The sequence below is a fragment of the Agrilus planipennis genome, unplaced genomic scaffold (genome assembly GCF_000699045.2).
Source record: "Agrilus planipennis isolate EAB-ADULT unplaced genomic scaffold, Apla_2.0 scaffold117, whole genome shotgun sequence".
In the NCBI taxonomy this organism is placed as follows: Eukaryota; Metazoa; Arthropoda; class Insecta; order Coleoptera; family Buprestidae; genus Agrilus; species Agrilus planipennis.
Window position 1 is genome coordinate 758,689 of NW_020438912.1, and position 19,825 is coordinate 778,513.

At 35.4% G+C, this 19,825-nt stretch overlaps 1 protein-coding gene and 1 long non-coding RNA gene across 3 annotated transcripts in view; one reads left to right on the forward strand and one right to left on the reverse strand.

Moving 5' to 3' along the window:
• The window catches only part of LOC108737493 (neuroligin-1-like), a 279,274-nt gene that overhangs the window by 227,047 nt on the left and 32,402 nt on the right, over window positions 1–19,825 (reverse strand). The gene's annotated exons all lie outside the window — the stretch shown is intronic.
• The window catches only part of LOC112904151, a 129,333-nt gene that overhangs the window by 15,255 nt on the left and 94,253 nt on the right, over window positions 1–19,825 (forward strand). The window contains exon 1 of one of the 2 annotated variants that reach the window (XR_003230921.1): window positions 17,984–18,272. The exons of the other annotated variant lie outside the window; for it this stretch is intronic. This is a non-coding gene — a long non-coding RNA (uncharacterized LOC112904151). Of the gene's footprint in view, window positions 1–17,983; window positions 18,273–19,825 lie in introns of those variants that run through there. 2 annotated transcript variants of the gene reach the window in all.

Sequence of the window (19,825 nt, forward strand, 5' to 3'; positions counted from 1 at the left end):
AAATTAAAAAAAAAAGTTTTGCAAACTGTACCGTGTGAGATATTAAATGGAAGGACTTGTTGTAATGGTCTCAAATATACTTTTTTTTTTTAATTTTAAAATAAATAGTTTTAGTTAATTAAGAAAATAGATGAAAACTGACCATTCCCCCTACCCTTATCTACGAAACTACTGGCCCTAAAATTTTGAAAAAGATAGAGAACGGATGATGACTTTCGTGTTATGGAATAAATAAATGCCCACAAATTACAAAAGATGTAACCTAGAATCGGCAAGTGGTATTATCACTTCCGTATCACGGAGTTTGACAACATAACATTTTTTCATGGAAATAGCTTAATGGTTACATGAAAAAATCTTTAAGGCTTTTTAGAAAGAGAAACGCTTCTATTTCGATGAATCCTTGGTCCATATTAAAAGAAATAGATGAAAATTGACCATTCCCCCCTTATAACCAAAACTAGACCGAACCTAAAATTTTGAAAAAAATACAGAAATTAGTTCTTTACTTATAGATTACAGGACAATTAATAAGACGTTCATGGCTTAAACATAACGTAGTAAATCTTTTAACAAAACAATATCATACGTACAAATTTATACTTGCAATTTGAATATTGTATGGGAGAACATGTTTTTATTCAGAAAGTTGAATAATGTCGATTTATTAATACAATAGATCTACAGGAGATTGTTACATGTTCAAGGGTGCAAACAAGAGTGGTGTGATTCTTCTTTGTTACCAAAATTGTTTCTGAAAGAGAGAGAGTTTCAGTTGTAATAAAATTTATAGTGAAATAATTGTTTATTAAACTACCACCGAACTGACGACGCACACAAACTGAACAAGTATCGTTTTAGAATTATCAGGTTCCCGAGAATTATTATTGTTTATTTGTATCACAAGCTGATCAATTCATAACATCTTTTTTCAACTACAATGTCAAGTTGATTTTCGGGTTAGGGTTCCGAACGTCCGAATGAGAAACGGAACCCTTATGGGATCACTTGTGTGTCTGTCTGTCCGTTTTTTTTCAAAGCAGTGCATCAGCGTACGTCTCGATAACAATTTTATTTTCCTTTATTCATCAACCAAAGGGTCGCTTGTGCTTCGGTACTAATTTAATGAACGCGATTGGTTATACGAGGCGATCAATCAAAATGTATCTTTCACAAAACGCAGCACCTTTAAAGAAGACTAATACGTTAAAACATAAAGCAGATGTCTCCTCTCATATTAATCAGCGGAGACGCAAACAAGCTGGTGACACGTCTCGACGCCAGTAAAGCGCTAACTCTCCGACGCGACGCGCCGCTACCATCGGAGACCACACAGTGCTCAACAAAAAAATTTTTATTCGCCGAAAAATCAGAACATTTAAGAACATCAATGCACAAAATGTTATTAACAAAAAATGTAATCGCTTATTATTTTTATATCGTATTTAATATAAACAATTGTTTCTTCTGAAAGGTTATATCTTTCATTAACGCTAATTATAATTGTATAAAACCAGTAAATTGAAATTACATGCATGTTTCTACGACTTTCGTTATGTAAAATACGACACCCCTTTGAAGTTGACATGGCAAAATTGGATAATGCCTAGTTCCCTACCATATACCTGTTTTTAATTAGTGTTTAAATTTTCGGTATGTCGAATTCCCTCCTAATTATGCATCAATTGCCTCCCAACGGCTAAAACTAATAAAGTTTTTCTAGGTGATTGCACCAAAAAGCTAGACGCACACGAATTTCCAAACATTGAATTTGTTAAGGTAGTGGGAAACCATTTTAAAATTAAATAAATAAACATTTCATAACTGATATGTGTTTTTTCTGAAATTATTTTATCTTTAATTTACTGACGTACTGAAGTGCACTATAAATATACATTTATTTTGTATAAATAAAATCGGTAAGTAGTCGTTAACTTAATTATCGGAGCTGATATGAACAGGAGGGAACTCGGCTAGTACCCGGGAGGGAATTCGACTATCTATATTTTAACCAAAACTACCTACGGGAGGCAATTCGGCATCACCGGCAAAATTAACTGGCAAAAATATAAACTATTGCATAATTCATTTGATGTTAGCATTCAAATTGGTTTTCGACTTTCATGGTTAATTTAATTAACTATATTTTTGTCTACTAATTTTACCAGGTCAACTCCAAAGGGGTAAATATAATCAAACTTTGACGCTGATTTTCGGAAATACTGTCGAAACATGGGAGGATAATCCCTTAGCTTTCGATACAAACAAATAAGTTCACTATCTTTGTTGCGATTTACCTTAATAGAAATGACTTCTATCTTCAATTTCTTTACCTTGATACATACACCAAATAAAATATAATCGTACAGTTTTCAAGAAGTCCTCATTTTCTAGTACATCTGGAATTTATTTGACACTTCCTTCAATACTTCCTCATTTATAACTTTTTTCTATTTTCAATACCTATTCGCTTATTTAAAGTGAAATTTATATATTATATTTATTTGAAAGTAAAGGACAAGGTGTATTGAATTGAATATTACTAGAATATTTGCCTATCTTAGGGGAAACGTAGAAAATCAGAGTGAGATTAAAACGACCACCCGCTTCACTACCCTAATTCACCTCTGACTCGATTCTAATGATTTATTGATTAATTAATTCTGAATTTGAATACACGAACATTATTATTCTCGTTATTTAGATGATTGCCAATTAACCTTCAAACCGAGTGGTAGATGATATATATTTCGTGTATTCAAAATACACGCAATAAATGTGCTCAATTTACACACATTCCGCGTATTAATAATTAACACGTTTTAGACGCGCGAAAAATGTCTACACGATTTTACACTCCAAATGCGTGTTTAAATCACACACATGGGTTCCAATTTCTAATATTTAATTTAAATGTAATAATACTGGCCTAATTTGGAATTTACGATATGGGGACACAGTGTTACAGTATTTTCATTGTCCACCCATTACACTTGTAAGGTTATGTTCACCATTTCCCTATTTCGTACCCGCGCTCGAAACATAAACTTTTATTATTTTTTTTCGAATTCCGAAACTAATCGTTCGCGAACACAGAATAGAATTAATTTTTCTCTATGGAAGTTAATAAAAAATATGCGAGATAGATTGGTAGGACACCTTCTCAGGCATGAAGGTCTAGTCAGAGACATATTAGAGGCAGAAACAGGAGTTAGGAGGGGTAGAGGTAGACCTAGATTAGATTACTGTTCGCAAATAGTTAAGGATGTGGGCTGTTCTAGTTTTAGGGAATTGTGAAGTTTAGCTCAGGATAGGAAAGAATGGGCGTGCGTGTCTAACCAGTTTTAGGACTGACGACCTTATGATGATGATGATGATGATGATTACTTGTCTCAATATCTATAAGAATTTCGTACCGGCAAATTTCATGGAACGGTAACCCTGTACATGTCACATCTTATTTAAATAAAAAATTAATTTGACATAAAAGCACTTGGCTTATTATTTGGACGTGAAAATAAAACAGAGATTTTTTTTATTTTGGCACACTGTGCTATGCGGATGGACGTAAGTTAGCGTAAGCGTCCCTAGTTTGGCACCTACTCAGCTGCGAAATCAGTTACCCAAATTGAACCCCTGTTCCCATGGAAATATCTGAAAGGGACGCTCGAAGATGGCGGAATTGATTGGTTTGTCGCAGGATTAAAGGAACGGAATTAAAAATAACTGCCCTCCATGGACAGGATGCGGAGAAAATGGAGAAACTGACGATAACGCCCTTTTATGGTATTGATATCGGAGAAGATCTGCGTTCCAACTTACTTTAATAATTATTTATTTGCATCGTTTGGTTTCATTTTCCTGAACTTAAAACGACTTTTTAGAAGCGATTTCAATTTTTTCTTGGCTCATTCTTAAAGTTTTAAATTAAATATTTACACAAAAGTACTATAAGTGTACTGTAAGTATTTTTTATTGTATCATCAGGGAGCAGACGTGTAGCTATTTGATAGATTAATTTACGTGTCTTGATACTTGGTCCCTAAACCGCCCCACTTGTTGAAGCGTTAAAGAATATCTTTAGGGATCATCTGATGACAAATGAGCTGATGTCGACTTTCTATCAACAATACACTCGGTTTAAGACACAGAAAATTATTATCTTCTAGCAGCTTTGTAACAGAAACATTTATTGAAAGAAAATTTCTTACTGCTTCAAGTACATCAGTGACGGGTTTCTACAATATAATTTACAGTTTGATTTAAATGATGCTGTGAAGAGAGATGTATACGCTAAGCAAAAAAGTAATGGAAGAACACAAGAAGCTCACTTGCAATGTAGAAAAAACTATACAGGTATAAGTAATTTAAAATCTCATGGTCCTTCAATTGTGCTAGAGGCGGACCATGTACATTACGAAAACATTGATATGATTGTTAACCGTGCGCATCTATATATTATACAACCAGGGATACAGCTCCTGGAAAACTGTAAATTGTAAATGGCCATGTGTCTAAGAGACATAAATATAGAATAAATGGAACTTTATATGTTTCATCCCTAGCAGCTAATACTGGTACTAGTAGGTCGTAAGAATGAATGGGTGGTACGGAAGGGATAAAATAGACGGACAAAATAAAGACTTGACTTGGGTCAGGCAGGCGTACATAAGCCTCTGTCGTCTCGAATGTTATCAACGGCTTAACCATTAAACCACATTGCTGGATGGTCAAGAATTTACAGTATTCAATGTTTCAGAAGAATTGCCTGCTGTAGTATATAGATAGTTCCTCAGTAGTGTTGCTATAGTGCATGTAGACATACTATCCCAATATACGAGGGTGGATTGATAAGTTTCCGGCCTGACCAAGAAAAACAAGGTTTTTAAAAATTTTTTTTTTTTATTTCTCAACATAATCTCCTCCAAGGCTGATACATTTCTCATAGCGGTGTTCCAGTCTATTAATGCCATCTCTATAGACTGATTCGTCAAGCTCCTCAAAATAACCATTTACAGCTTCGATTACTTCTTCATTGTCCGCAAATCTCTTACCGCCAAGCCATTTTTTGAGATTAGGGAACAGAAAATAGTCACTCGGGGCTAGGTCTGGAGAGTAAGGAGGGTGCGGCATCAATTCAAACTTTAGATCGTTGATTTTAGCCGTCGCAACGATTGACGTGTGCGCTGGTGCGTTATCGTGATGAAACAAGATTTTTTTCTTCGCCAGATGAGGTCGTTTAATTTTCACCTCGTGGCTCAAACGTTGCAATAAGTCTGCGTAGTATTGACCAGTGATAGTATTACCCTTTGCAAGGTAATCAATGTATATAATACCTCTTGCATCCCAAAAAACAGTAGCCATAACCTTGTTCGCCGAAAAAATTGTTTTTGCCTTCTTTGGAGTTGGTTCCCCTGGTCCAATCCACTGTTTAGACTGTTCTTTGGTTTCAGGAGTGTAGTGGTGGACCCACGTTTCGTCAACGGTTACGAATCGACGCAAAAATTCGCTTGGATTACGCTTATACAATGACAAATTTGCGGTAGAAATGTTTTTTCGAATCAATTTTTGGTCGACTGTTAGCAAACGCGGCACCCATCTTGCACAGAGCTTTTCCATATGCAAATGTTGGTGCAAAATATGTTGCACACGTTCATATGACATCTTACAGGTCTCAGCTATCTCACGCACTTTCAATCTGCGGTCTCCCAGCACTATTTGATGAATTTTTTCGATCATATCTGGAGTTGTGACCTCAACGGGGCGTCCTGAGCGAGGCCCATCAGAGGTGCTCACACGACCCTTTTTAAACTCGGAAACCCACTGCTTAACGGTTGAATATGACGGGGAGGATGTCCCCAGTGTTGAGTCCATCTCTTTTTTAATTTCCTTCGGCGTTAACCCCTTCAAATAAAAGTATTTGATGACAGCACGATTTTCCTGCTTTTCCATTTTTACGAAAACCACAGAGGCGTCTTGTTCAGCGTGCTGTCAAACCTACACTAGCAAGGAGATCGGGCTGAAACTATAGCTACAAGCTATCCAAGGATGGTACTATAGAATGTCACCTCAAGGTAGGCCTAGTGGCGTCATCTCTTGGTTAGGCCGGAAACTTATCAATCCACCCTCGTACTTTTCCAATAAATTAGGAAGTCAATTGCACAGTGTACGTAAAATAGCAGTAATGTTTAAAAGTAAAGCAAAAATACTGGTATGCAAGGGAAGAAAGAGTAGGGAGAGCGAATATAAAGAATCTGGGAAGTCAGGACGGAAGGAGTAGTAGGGATGTAAGGCAAAGGATAGCGCAGGGTCGAGTCGCCTTCAATAAAAAGAAGTCACTTCTATGCCCGCGAACGGTTAATTTAGAAATTCGAAAAATATTGCTAAAGATGTATGTTTGGAGCGCAGCCCTGTACGAAACATGGGCGGTGGGCGCGGCGAAAAGAAAAGGTTGGAAGCGTGAGGATGAGGATACCGTCGATAGAGAAGGTTAGAAATGAAGAAGTATCAGAAAGAATAGAACGGAAGACTCTTTGGAAGTCAATAAGATATGGCGAAAAATAAGTTTGTATGACACCTTCCTAGGCTTAAAGGTCTAGTCAGAGACATAGAAGCAGAAACAGAAGTTAACAGGAGGAGAGGGAGACCTAGACTAGATTATATTTAGCTAAGGATCTAGGTTGTTCTAGTTTTGGAGAAATGCGAAAATTAGCTCAGGATAGGAAGGAGTGGAAGTCCATGTTCAACGAATCTTAGGCTAACGACCTTATAATGATGAGAAAATATTTATAATGTGCTATTACAATACTAATATTCCAGAAAAAATTCTTTCCAATTTTATTTGGTGTAGTGCATCTCTTTGTAAATATGTATTGTTTAACTGACTAATTATTTATTATTGTCAAGTTTACTGTCACCCTGACATCTTCAGTTGCTTGGCGACCATATATCCTGCTTATCCCTTAACTTCCGTTGCCTCCTTCTGCGTCAATATGAAGCCGCGTTTTATAAGCAGTAGCGCTCTCAATGTCATGGATAATTTATGTCATGCGGAGGAGGAAGATGAACTACGATTCACTAAACATTGTCTGTATGTTTTTATCTTTCTGTCTTTTGTTTTTAAATGAAAAAGCTGAAGCTACAAGAACAACAAAAATCGGAGTAGTATTTATTCAAATGAACTCTGTCATCCTTTCTTTGCTCTGCTTTTATCGAGTAAAGTCAAGTTTATTATGGAAGTCGATTAAGATGAATATACCAACAGTCGGAATTTTCTTTTGCCAGATCACTTAGGACGTATTAATATTCAAGGAATTTCGTCGCAGAGAAAAGTAACAGAGGTTATACGATATTTTACAGGAGGGAGAATTACAAGCCAGATGCTTTTAGGAGATGAGTGTTCTTTTGCAATTTGCATATTTATTAATGAAAATGTTTTTGGTAGACTCCGTGACGGAGGTTAAGGTGCTTTTTACTCATCATGTTTAATTAGGTAATACCAGAAGATATCCACCTCGTTCAGAAGTAAATGTTTTATCTTACACAAATATCAGTGTCAAATGTAATGTCAATTCTGAATAAAGTTTTGTGGTAAAGTATAAAAATAAGCGACTGATACTGCGCAATTATTTGTAGAACATATGTTTTGACAAGATTTTAAATATACTTAAAGAGCAACAGGCAGTTATAAAGATGGGGCTGCAACGTAGAGAAGTAAATATTAGGAAGGGAGTGAAACAGGGATACACACTGCCAGCGCTACTTTTTAATCTATACATCGAAGACGCGATCAACATCATTGACGACAGGACAACTGTAGGGATAGATATACAGGGACAAAAGATTAGTATGCTTAGATTTGTAAATTTGCATCTAGCAAGGAGAAGTTAAAGATGGCCTTAAATAAAATGGAAGCAATATTTTTAAAACAATATTACATGAAAATAAATAAAAATAAAACAACAATACTGCTATGCAAGTGAAGAAAAGGAAGGGAAAGAGCGAATATTGGTATTTAGAAAGCCAGATAACTCAAGATAGAAGAAGCAATAGAGATTTAAAACAGAAGAAGTAGGAGAACAGGATCCACTATGGAAGTCAATAAGAAAGCGATATACGTAGGTTGGCATGACACCTTCTCACATATGAAGGGTTGGTCAGAGACATGTTAGAACCAGAAACAGGAGTTAAGAGGCTTAGAAATAGACCTAGATTAGAAGTAGACCTAGATTAGATTACCGGACTCAACAAATGGAATGTCCGACCAGTCTTAAGACTGACGAGTTTGTGATGATGAACGTTTTACTGAAAATTTTCCTGTATTTTGTTGTACCGCATTCATAGATAGACTTTTATACTGCATTATATAAGTTACTGAAGGAACTCTTTACTGTTAATTTGTGTTGGACAATTGAATTTTTGCTATCGAACCACAAAAGGTGGAATCGGATCTCCTTGTTATCCCCGGTGTCACACGTGAGTGAAACAAATGCTTCTCTATTGAAGCTTTTATCGAATTAACCACATGCCTTCCGAAGAAACGGTCTACATCTCCCCCGAGTCGGACACTTTTCTGTGCTAACTGGACCGCAGTCACCTTTACCCTCACCCTTATCAATAGCTTCGGAAGTAAACGCTTGGATAACTTACAGCCCGGGTTTCAGACATCAACCTTCAGCAAAATAAACTTCGATATTTAATGGCACTTTGGACGACCTTTGCCACCAAAATTCAACAGAGAATTTCGTTTTTAAGGGACTTAAAAAATAGTATTTTAAACTGTTTATTCATAGATAACGAATTTATATTAAAAATAAGTAGTTTTGTTATTTACGTATTTTATAAAAGGTTAACGTTTTACTCCACCATTGGGAACTTTATCAAAGCTCTACAAAAATTGTAACAGAAAAAAGTGGACCATAAAAAAATAAAAGTACTTACATTTACTTAGTTCTAAATAGGTACCCAGTAAGTAAACATAGCTCCTCGCTAAAAAAATATTTTACAATCTTTAAGAAATTAACGACATCATAATAGATTAATTAATTACCTGATTAAAATTATAATCAAAATAAATTACCACGAAACTTTTCTAATAGGCCTTCCAATTAAAATACTGAAATAGTTTTTTGTTAAACCAAAAAAAAAAAAACGTTTACTAAATTAACAGAATTGCGCTTGTTGAAAAAACAATTTATTGTAATAACTTTAGTCGGGTAGTTAACCTATTACAATTCCGTTAACTCCCTAGGGCAGTGGTAAATTCGGCCGGTCATTTGGATCAAAATGTAAATTGGGCCGCTCCGTTTAAATCTATTGAAAATTGAGTATTGCTTCTATATGTTTATCGGAGAGAGCACTGACCTTCTACATACTGCTTTAAGTACATATTTAGTTTTTCAAATAAAAGAAATATCAAGTCACAATAAAGTTAAGTAAAATTAAGAGACTACTTATCTTTACCACAAGGGGTTGTTATATTGATCATATGTATACTCAAATTATAAGAAAGCATGTATGAAGTATGTTAAGAGTTTTCTTCATTTATGTCTTTAATTCAAGATAATTATTTATAAATCCTATTTTATTTTGAAGTCGAGTAAAATATTATCCTTTGGGTACAAAACTCCGAAAAAACAATCACTATCTATTAAATTACATTTATTTAGTAACAAAGGTGAAGTAATAAAAGAAACTGCTGCTATTATTATTGGTCTTGTTTTTGTTTGTATAATCCTAATAATGCTGAAAGTTGAAGTAGGCAGTAGATGTTTAGGGCGAGGTTGGCGGTCAAATTAGAACTTGCGAAACTTTTTCAATAAAAAGCATTAAAGTTACCGAAGCAGTAGAACAAATCGGCCAATAAAGCCGTCCGCATGGTTACCGACCGTGTTACGGTAATGAGAATTAAGCTCTTAACTTTAAACCTCTTTTCCACGTAGCCTACTCTGTAAACTGCATCAGCTCGATTGTTCTGGACCTGCTATGCGGTAAAAGCGCGTGTTCCGTAACTTACTACTTGTAATACACTGGATTTACATAGTCACTAAATTAATAAGTTTATTATATATGTAGGGATTTGTTTGTGTACGTGATGTGTGGATGTGTGGTGCCGAGTCGTCGAATTGTGGATGCAGTGTCACGACGGAAGATTGTTATCATTCTAATTGTAAGACTGGTTGGAAAAAGCGCCTCCGCTCTTTCCTATCCTGAGCTAATCTTCGCATTTCCCTAAAACTAGAACATCCCACATCCTTAACTATTTGCGAACAGTAATCTAATGTAGATCTACCTTCTGTTTCTGTCTCTAATAGGTCTCTGACTAGACCTTCATGCCTGAGAAGGCGTCCTACCAATCTATCTCGCCTATTTCTTATTGACTTCCATAGAGTCCTCTGTTCTCCTATTCTTTCTAATACCTCTTCAATTCTAACCTTCTTTATTTACGGTATCGTCATCATTCGCCTGTAACGCCACATTTCGAACGCTTCTAACCTTTTCTTTTTCGCCGCACCCACCGTCTATGTTTCGCACCCGTACAGCACCGCGCTTCAAACATACACCTTTAACAATCTTTTTCGAATTTCTAAATTAACTGTTCGCGAGCATAGAAGTGACTTCTTTTTATTGAAGGCGACTTGACCTTGCACTATCCTCTGCTTTATATCCCTACTACTCCTTCCATCCTGACTTGTCTGACTTCCTAGATACCTAAAATCGGTCACTTCTAATTTTATCTGTATCTATATTTGCTCTTTACCTATTTTTTCTTCCCTTGCATACCGGTATTTTTGTTTTACTTTTATTTATTTTATTGAAAGCTATCTCTAACTCCTCCTTGCTAGATGTTAATACCGGTATATCATCTGCAAATCTAAGCATACTAATTTTTGCCCCTACAGTTGTACTGTGTTTAATAATGTTTATTGCGTCTTCGATGTATAGATTAAAAAGTAGCGGTGACAGTGTGTATCCGTTTCTGATTCCCTTCCTAACATTTATTTCTCTAGGAGAGAATAAAGAGAAGTAAATAAATGCCGGGGAGAGTGAGGTGGACAGGATATCATAAATCGTGAAAGATGTAAGACAGTTAACTATTTTTATACTCCGTTTTTTTGTTTTTCCATTTCCTTGATTATTAAAGTTTAATCCAGCCTTGTCTATTTTGAATCCCACATATACGTACTCGTTCGATCAGAATCAAATAATAGTGGTTTTTCAGTGAGGTCAGCATCTACAGTTAAATTGGCATATGGATTTCTTGTAAACCTATCAAATAATTTTTCTAACAAAGTACTTATCGCAGATACCTCGAGAAAAAACGAAATAAGGTATCTATTTATTGAAAAAGGAAAAAAAAAAAAAATAGATATATTAGGGAACTAGCACCTGCTTTGAGAACAAGAACATCGTTTAGTTCGAATATTTCACCGTTTTCTAGGTTACGTACGTTCATCGTCACCTTTGCTCATCATCAATCACGTGAACTCGCTTTAAAGCATGAATAGTTTAAAATGTAATCATTTCGTAAGGCTCTCCCCATTTAGAACATTTTACGTTTACTGCCACCGGAAAAAGCTTGAATCCTGAGGAACTTATAAGGATCGAACCTTATTTGAATGAACTCGCAAGTGTTAAAAGATAAATGAAGGGAAGATTGGCAAAAGCCAATTTTTCTTTGATGAGGAACCCGTGGCTGACCCGATAGAAAATTTATCTTAGCACAGTATTCTGTGCAATTATAGATCATCAACTGGACCATATTTTGCTTATCTAATTAACGCTTGTTCCCAGCTAAATTCAAACATTTAGTTAAGGATTGCACAAAAAGTATTGTGTGTTCTGTTCAGAAACTGTAGTTTCCCATCATGTAGAATTTTTACCGTTCCGTACTTTTGAAGGAGAAGCAAAACTCTTGGAAAGTGACTGACATTTCCATTTGTAAAAGCCGTGTGGCTTAACATTCACAGTTTCGAGAAACAAAAATATTAACAACTGGTAATTTTTCCATTTCTGTAGACCAATCAGATTTCCTTAACCAAACCAAACCAGCAAGAAGTAAAACCACTTATTGCTGGTTTGTTAAGCAGCATAAGACATAACAATCAAGTCGAAAAATCTTAATTTGTTTATCAGCAGCGATTCCACATATAATGGTAAATTTTATGACTTCCTGTTGATTGATATAGAAAGAGACATGAACGTAACTTCCTTTTAAATTTTGGCGTTCTTGGACTGGCCTTCTCGTATCTAAGCTCAATTTCGTTGCTGAATACAATTAATTAAAAAAACTAAATTTTTTATTTAAGCTTAATAACGAATTTGCTGAAGTACGATTAGTCAAGTACGGACCCGTTCGGTATTTTATGGCGTTTCTATTTATTACATTGTGAAAATACATAGATATACGATTTTAAAGATGTAACGAAAAGTTAAATTTTCGTTATTAATCACCCATCGCATTTGTATTCGTATTAGCTACTGGCTGCGACTTCAATGGAGTTCTGATTGTACAGAGAAGTCGGCCAAGTCAAGAGTTCGAAGTTTAATGAGCTGGAGGCGAAAATTCGCGGGAATTTCTCATATCTTGTGCTGACAGGAAACCGATAGTGAACCAGTAAGAAATTCCATTCCACGTAAAGTTTGTTTTGTGCACATATGTATGTATGTATATAGTGTGTGGTGTGTATGGTACGCGATCCATTTTAACACCAGCAAGAAGGCGCGTGTTATAAATCGCGCTACCGAAGAAGGGCTGGTTGCACCCCGCCCGCGCCCGTCGGCCCTTCCGATCAGGCCGGGACTAAGCGACAACGGCGACGCCACATCTCGAAGAACGACGCCGACACCACACCCTGCAGATGTCGCTGTCTGCCGCAGCCACCTATGAATAATATGAAATCGGATAAGCTATGGCCGTAAATTGCTTTTTATTGGCAGTTAAATTTAATCGGATATTTTGCGTTTAGCGGACCGATTAGTTCTCTAAATCATAGTGTCCCAGTTTGCAAAACAAGCGCTAGACGGAGAAGATACGACTCAATTCAAGGAAGGCGGTCATGACGAAGACACAGGGCGACAATGCATGAAACAAGACTTACTTTTGGGCAGTGATGTAAAGGGTTATATATAAGCTCAGATTTTGTTTATCTTTACTATGAAATTCACACATAATATGTAAATGCGCAGTGCGGGTGCGAACCCCCCCAGAATCCTCACCTTATCGCGGTAAGGCGAAGTAAGTGTCCTGGCAAGAGGTGCACATCAGGTAGGGTCACAGAGTTGGAGGTAACCTGACCCATTAAGGGGGCTACGATGTGAAGCATAGTGGAAGTAGGAGCCCTATGTGGATCGGGTGTGCAGTCTGACCTATTAGAGGGCTGCACACTTGTGGCGAAAGCAGCTCGGGCGAGTCAGGATGCAAAAGGATGTCCGGTGATAGCGTACTCTCTCTATCAAAAACGGGTGTCACCCAGCGAGGGGTGCTCCGGAGTATCCGATGGCGACTTGAGAGCCTATACCGGTACTCGGGAGGCTAGGATCCCACAGGAGTTTATCTTCGATTCCTGCCCCGCCTATGGGTGTTGGACTCGAGGTGGCAGTTGGGTGCAGCCCGCATGCTGGGTTAAGGCGCTGTGCAGCGGATCGCCCTGTTCGTTGTGTAGTCCCTGTATTGAACGATTAAGGGTGAGATAGGCCTGAATTGAGGAGTTGCACGCTTCGTCAACCTTCAGTAGCTTCCTGGGACCAATTCGTCTGACGGAGAGTAAACCCCAGGGAGTCCCCCATTTCATCATGGCTCAGCTGTGTTAGTTTGACGTGTAGATTTGCCATGACATGGTAAGGGGCCGCACGTGAAATCTCCATTAGTTGTATGTGTGCGAAACATTGACGATGAGCGCGGCGGAAAAGGAAAGGTTAGAAGCGTTGGAAATGTGGTGTTACAGGCGAATGATGAGGATACCGAGGATAAGAAGGTTAGAAATGAAGAGGTATTAAAAAGGATAGGAGAATAGAGGACTCCATGGAAATCAATAAGAAATAGACGAGATAGGTTAGTAGGACACCTTCTCAGGCATGAAGATCTAGACAGAGACCTATTAGAGACAGAAACAGGAGTTCAGAGGTGTAGAGGTAAACCTATATGAGATTACTATTCGCAAATAATTAAGGATGTAGGATGTTATAGATTTAGGGAAGTGCGTGTCTAACCAGTCTTAGGACTTCTCGAAATATCAGCAATATTAGATGAAAAATGCCATTATGCTGGGATATTTAAACCCAAAAATGCAGACAACTCTTCCTGTATTTCGGATTGACTAATCGAACGACGTGTACCTTCTGGTTTTCCAATCATGATAAATACATGGCCGCCAATAATTCTCGTTAAAGGTAACTCGTATTGGGGCGAACGTGAATGTCAGTTAATTTATTACCAACCGCCACTGCTGCTACTGCCGTGTCTCTAACTTTCTACCGGTAATTATGCTACCGAGCAGCTAACCAGCGATCCGTGTGCTAACGATAGGTGACATTCAAATTAAAACAGACGAAGTGGTATAGACGTAGGTGTAAAGAAGGAGAGGGACGTCGAAAAGGTGACAGGCGATTTATTTCGATGCGTACTCTTTGCCCTCCATTACCGGGGATTTAGTCTAAATTTTTCCTGTCAGGAAAAGGGACAAACCTATCCTAACATTTCGAAAGTTTATTAGAGGTTGAAAAGTTAATGCCGTTTTCCCTCTGATTTTGCGTCAAAAGAGATTACTTTTCAAACTGACAATTACACTTACTTCCTCTTCTTCTTGTTCTTATTCTCGGGATTTCTAATAGATTGGAAGAAAATATTAGAAGGAATCCAAGGTTTAACTGAATGATGCTGGATTTTTTTAGAAAAATATGACATTTGATTGAGAATTGTAAAATCAAACTTCTTGGCTGAGAAATTAATACTTGAATACGAAAGAAAATCACAAATGTGAATACATATATGTATATTTTCCTATATAAAGGTTAGTCGCTGTCGTACTTAGCTCAAGACATACAATTTGTCCAAAATATACCACAATTCTCCGTCAACTAGCCCTCCAATTTAGGATGCTTTATGTGCCCTACCTCTATAAAAAATTGATATCACGAAATGTTGTGTATCGAATTTCAGTATATAAGGTTTTCAATCTTTCCATATATTGCAAGCATTGGTAAGAGTCAATAAAGTAAAGCAGTCCCTTTTTAAAAGTTTAAAAACGATAATCGTCCCCTATGAGGCGGAATATTTTCTCAAATTTAAATGAGAACACGTTTGAGATATAACCAATCCAATGAAAGAAAAATCATTAAAACCGTTTCACAATAGACAAGAAGAAATAACGTATACATTCAAAAAAAATAATAGAAATAAATAGAATAATAAAATTAACCACTTACAACAAGTGGTTTGTATTTAATTATGTTATTATTGAAAATGTTTTACAATCAATGCACTAGGAACTTTATTGGATTTAATAAAAATACAATTGAGTTGAGGAATTTGGTTAAAAATAAGATAAGCAATAGAAGGATGTTGTGATGATGACTTGTCCAAAAAATGTAGAAAAGTTGAGGCTAAGTTTTTTTTAATGTCGCCAATTTAAAAGTATTTCTCAACTTCAACTGGTTGTTTTCAACACGTCCTCGATTTTAGTAATTATAATTTCGAAACTATTGAAGGAAATGATGAAGAAAATTTTATTTTACAGTTAGTTTGAGGATAATATCTGCTGCTATTTCTGATAATTAATTTAGATTTTAGACTAATTAAAACGCAGTGAATTTCATTGAAGTTTGTACCTAACAATTCGAACACAGGCCTCACCTTCTTAAAGATTTTTTTGTAATTCTGATCTCGAAAAAAATTGTAAAGTTGAGCTGGTCACTATTACGTATAATAATTCAAAATACACATTTTCTTACAAAATTTTTATTATTTATTAAATATTAATATCCATATTTCTGGGCTTTGTAACATTATTTTTTCTGCCGCGCCCACCGTCCACGTTTCGCACCGCATACATCCTTAAAGTTTTGCGAAAATATTTACGTTTTTGAATAATATTATGTAGTGGCATGATGACTCTGTCGTCGTTAAATCAAACGTCTTGTAATTTAAAACATCTCTCAACTTCAACTAGTTGTTTTGAACACGTCCTGATTTTAGTAACTGTAAGTTCGAAACTATTGAAGGAAATGATGGNAAAATATAATCGTACAGTTTTCAAGAAGTCCTCATTTTCTAGTACATCTGGAATTTATTTGACACTTCCTTCAATACTTCCTCATTTATAACTTTCTCTATTCACGGTATCCTTATCATTCGCCTGTAACACCACATTTCGAACGCTTCTAACCTTTTCTTTTCTGCCGCGCCCACCGTCCACGTTTCGCACCGCATACATCCTTAAAGTTTTGCGAAAATATTTACGTTTTTGAATAATATTATGTAGTGGCATGATGACTCTGTCGTCGTTAAATCAAACGTCTTGTAATTTAAAACATCTCTCAACTTCAACTAGTTGTTTTGAACACGTCCTGATTTTAGTAACTGTAAGTTCGAAACTATTGAAGGAAATGATGGTCAAGCACAAAGAAAATTCTATTTTCCTTTTATTTGTAGCCTTTGATTAAGTATTATCCTCTTTTTTTTTGCAGAAAAACCTTGTCACTTAATCTGAATTCGTTTTTGTTGGCGGATCACGTTACTGGTTCGGACGTTTCGAAACAGTAAACGAAAAACAAAATAGTAATAATAACAATAGTGAGTTCCAGAGTCATTGCTATTTCAGGTCACGGGTATCGATTCTTCCCATTCGAAATTTATTTCGCGCAGAAAATTAACATACCCTACATCTATCTCTGCATTCATAGCCCACGTATTTGCATTTTTATAACTGTGCTGAAACTGCTGTGTTATCATTTTTACGTTATATAAAAGTATGCATACATGTATTTTTAGTTTAGTTCTTTTTTTTATTTTCAGATATGCAATCTCATAGCTTAACGTGTTTCAATTTAACCATTAAAAACCCTTTTTATGGTAGTGCATTTGGTAATTGTTATGCTGGATACATAACAAACATACTCTTTTTATATTTACTAGATAGATTATCTAGAATGCTACTATAAATTGCGATTAAAAAATATTAGTGTAATAAATTCCGAATTTCATATTATTTATCAAACTAAGCTTTCGCTACAAATAATGTCTCCCCTTTAATATTCACGCCGAATACGTGTAATTATCTATGCGGGTCCAATCCATGAAATCAACAACCTTTGCCGATTTTATGTAATAGGCAGTTATTTCACCAAATCAATTTGCATACAGCAACTTTAATAATTTATTTGCACAATTTTTAATTATAGATTCTTTTTTGTAAGCAATACCGATTACATGGCCACAGTAACTCACTTCGTTTATGTTGTCTTTTCCTACCGTAATCTTAATATTCTGTAAGGATTTAAATAAAAACATTTCTTGGATTACTTTTGGCTCATAAAGTTATGGTACGAATGTTTAATTTTCATTGTAATTTATTTAATAGTTATTCGGTAAAACTATTTTATTGAAATCAAGAAGCTATTTAATTTTAATAAATTATTTCTCATTCTTTTTAGATTTATTTAAAAACAACTTGTGGCAAAATTATTTGGAGTATAAATATAAAAAACAATGTAGCGTACCCCGTTTACGCACAAGTTAGATGTCGTATTTTCTATACCTACTAAAACTTAGTTCAATATGTTGTTACCATTATTTTTTCGATTGTGACGGTGACGTAAATGATATTTCTCAATAATTTAACTCATTTTCATATGTAAACGTATTTCATCCACACTATAGGTCGAAGAAAGGAGAAGTGCGATAAGCTTTCGGTCGGATTCGCGATACGGTGTATTAAAAGCCGAACTAGAAAGAACCGAGTCCAGTTCACCGTCATGTCTTGTCTCCTGTACGTGTTGAATGTTAACCAATTTATTTACACGTACGACTACAAAGTATTTGCAATTTTTATTCAAAAATATCGTTTGTTTATGCGGTAATTATTGACGCTTCTTCATCGCTGATCGTGAGTTAAATTAAACGATAATAAATTGTATCTAGAATGCTAGACTAGATGACTACCGCAATAACAATTAAATTCTACAGTGCTATTACACTCTAGACATCCACAGTACCTATCGCTGAAAGAACAAAGGAGATATTACAAAATGTCAAAACTATTAACAGGCAACTGGTAAGCTAAAATAATCTTTATTATATGTGAATAATATTTATTTACTAAGAATAAAAAATAGATACTACCCCTTATAATTATATTTCGTCTTACATCTTAAAAATTGAATAAATCTGCAGTTATTCAAAATTAACTACCTATGATATTTAAATTTAAATTGGCACACATTACCCATTGTAAAGAATTTTTTTGCTTATGTTATAATTAGATACATACGTTAAAAATAAAATCTATTTTGTTTGTTATTATTATGACATTGATAATGATTCAAATTATTTGACTTTATTTTTTGTGGTTTAAATGACATTTGAACTTTTATATATATTACATAAATTTACTTCACCAAATATTTCAACAAAAAATACGTTCAAAGCCCTTGCATTACACCCCAAAAATAAAACATCTTGACTTAGAAGTCATTGAAATTAACAAGAATAGTCTAAAATTAACATTACTTAACAACAAACTAAAACTAGACAAACATAAAAGTGGAATTTACCAAATAAATTGTAATCAATGCAATGCTATATTTACATAATATATATATAACATATAATAATGATTTGTTAGGCCGAAACTATAATTATCAAGATTGAATAAATATTTTTATATGTGATTTCCTAATTACAGAACTTTGAATAGTTTATAAAGGATACGTTTCTCATTACATCTCCTAACATTAGGTGCCAATGAAATTACACTGAGAAAAATATTGGTTCTGAGGTTGAAACAGCATAAAAACGAGCTTTTTATGCCGCAGGATTAATTTGCAGGAAAAGCTAAATGTTCGAAAGGTGACATTTTTAGTGGTATTTTGTAAATTTAATTCCTACATATGCCTACAACCTACATAACGTACAAACAGCTCCAGCGTGCCGATGTACTTTATTATCGCAATCTCTACCGTTAATCTGTAGGTATTTTTGTAATTTGTAACCACGTTTTTTAGCGAACTAATAATTAACTGCATTAATATAAAATTTGCGAATTGATTTTAAGCTCTAATTAAAAAGTAAATGTCGACAAATTTAACGATTTGGCAATAATGGTGAACTTTATGGTTTACTGCATGGAGCGTACAATTTATAAATGTGTCGATAGACTTTCCAGTTAGATAATTAATAGTTATCTTTTTTTATTTCAAAAATAACGATGCCAATTATTTTTATAGGAAAACAGAATACGAATATACAAACGTTTCGTAAGTAAGAAGTGAGAAATGTGTATATAATAAATATATAATAATGAGAGAGACTGTCAAAAAAACTGTTTAGCATCTTTGAACGACAGCCTCGAGTCGCTCATAGAGAGATCCTCATTTCGTATCCAGTCTCTGAACGAGAGACTCGAATCTCTGAACGAGAGACTCGAGTCGCTCATAGAGAGATCCTCATTTCGTATCCAGTCTCTGAACGAGAGACTCGAATCTCTGAACGAGAGACTCGAGTCGCTCATAGAGAGATCCTCATTTCGTATCCAGTCTCTGAACGAGAGACTCGAATCTCTGAACGAGAGACTCGAGTCGCTCATAGAGAGATCCTCATTTCGTATCC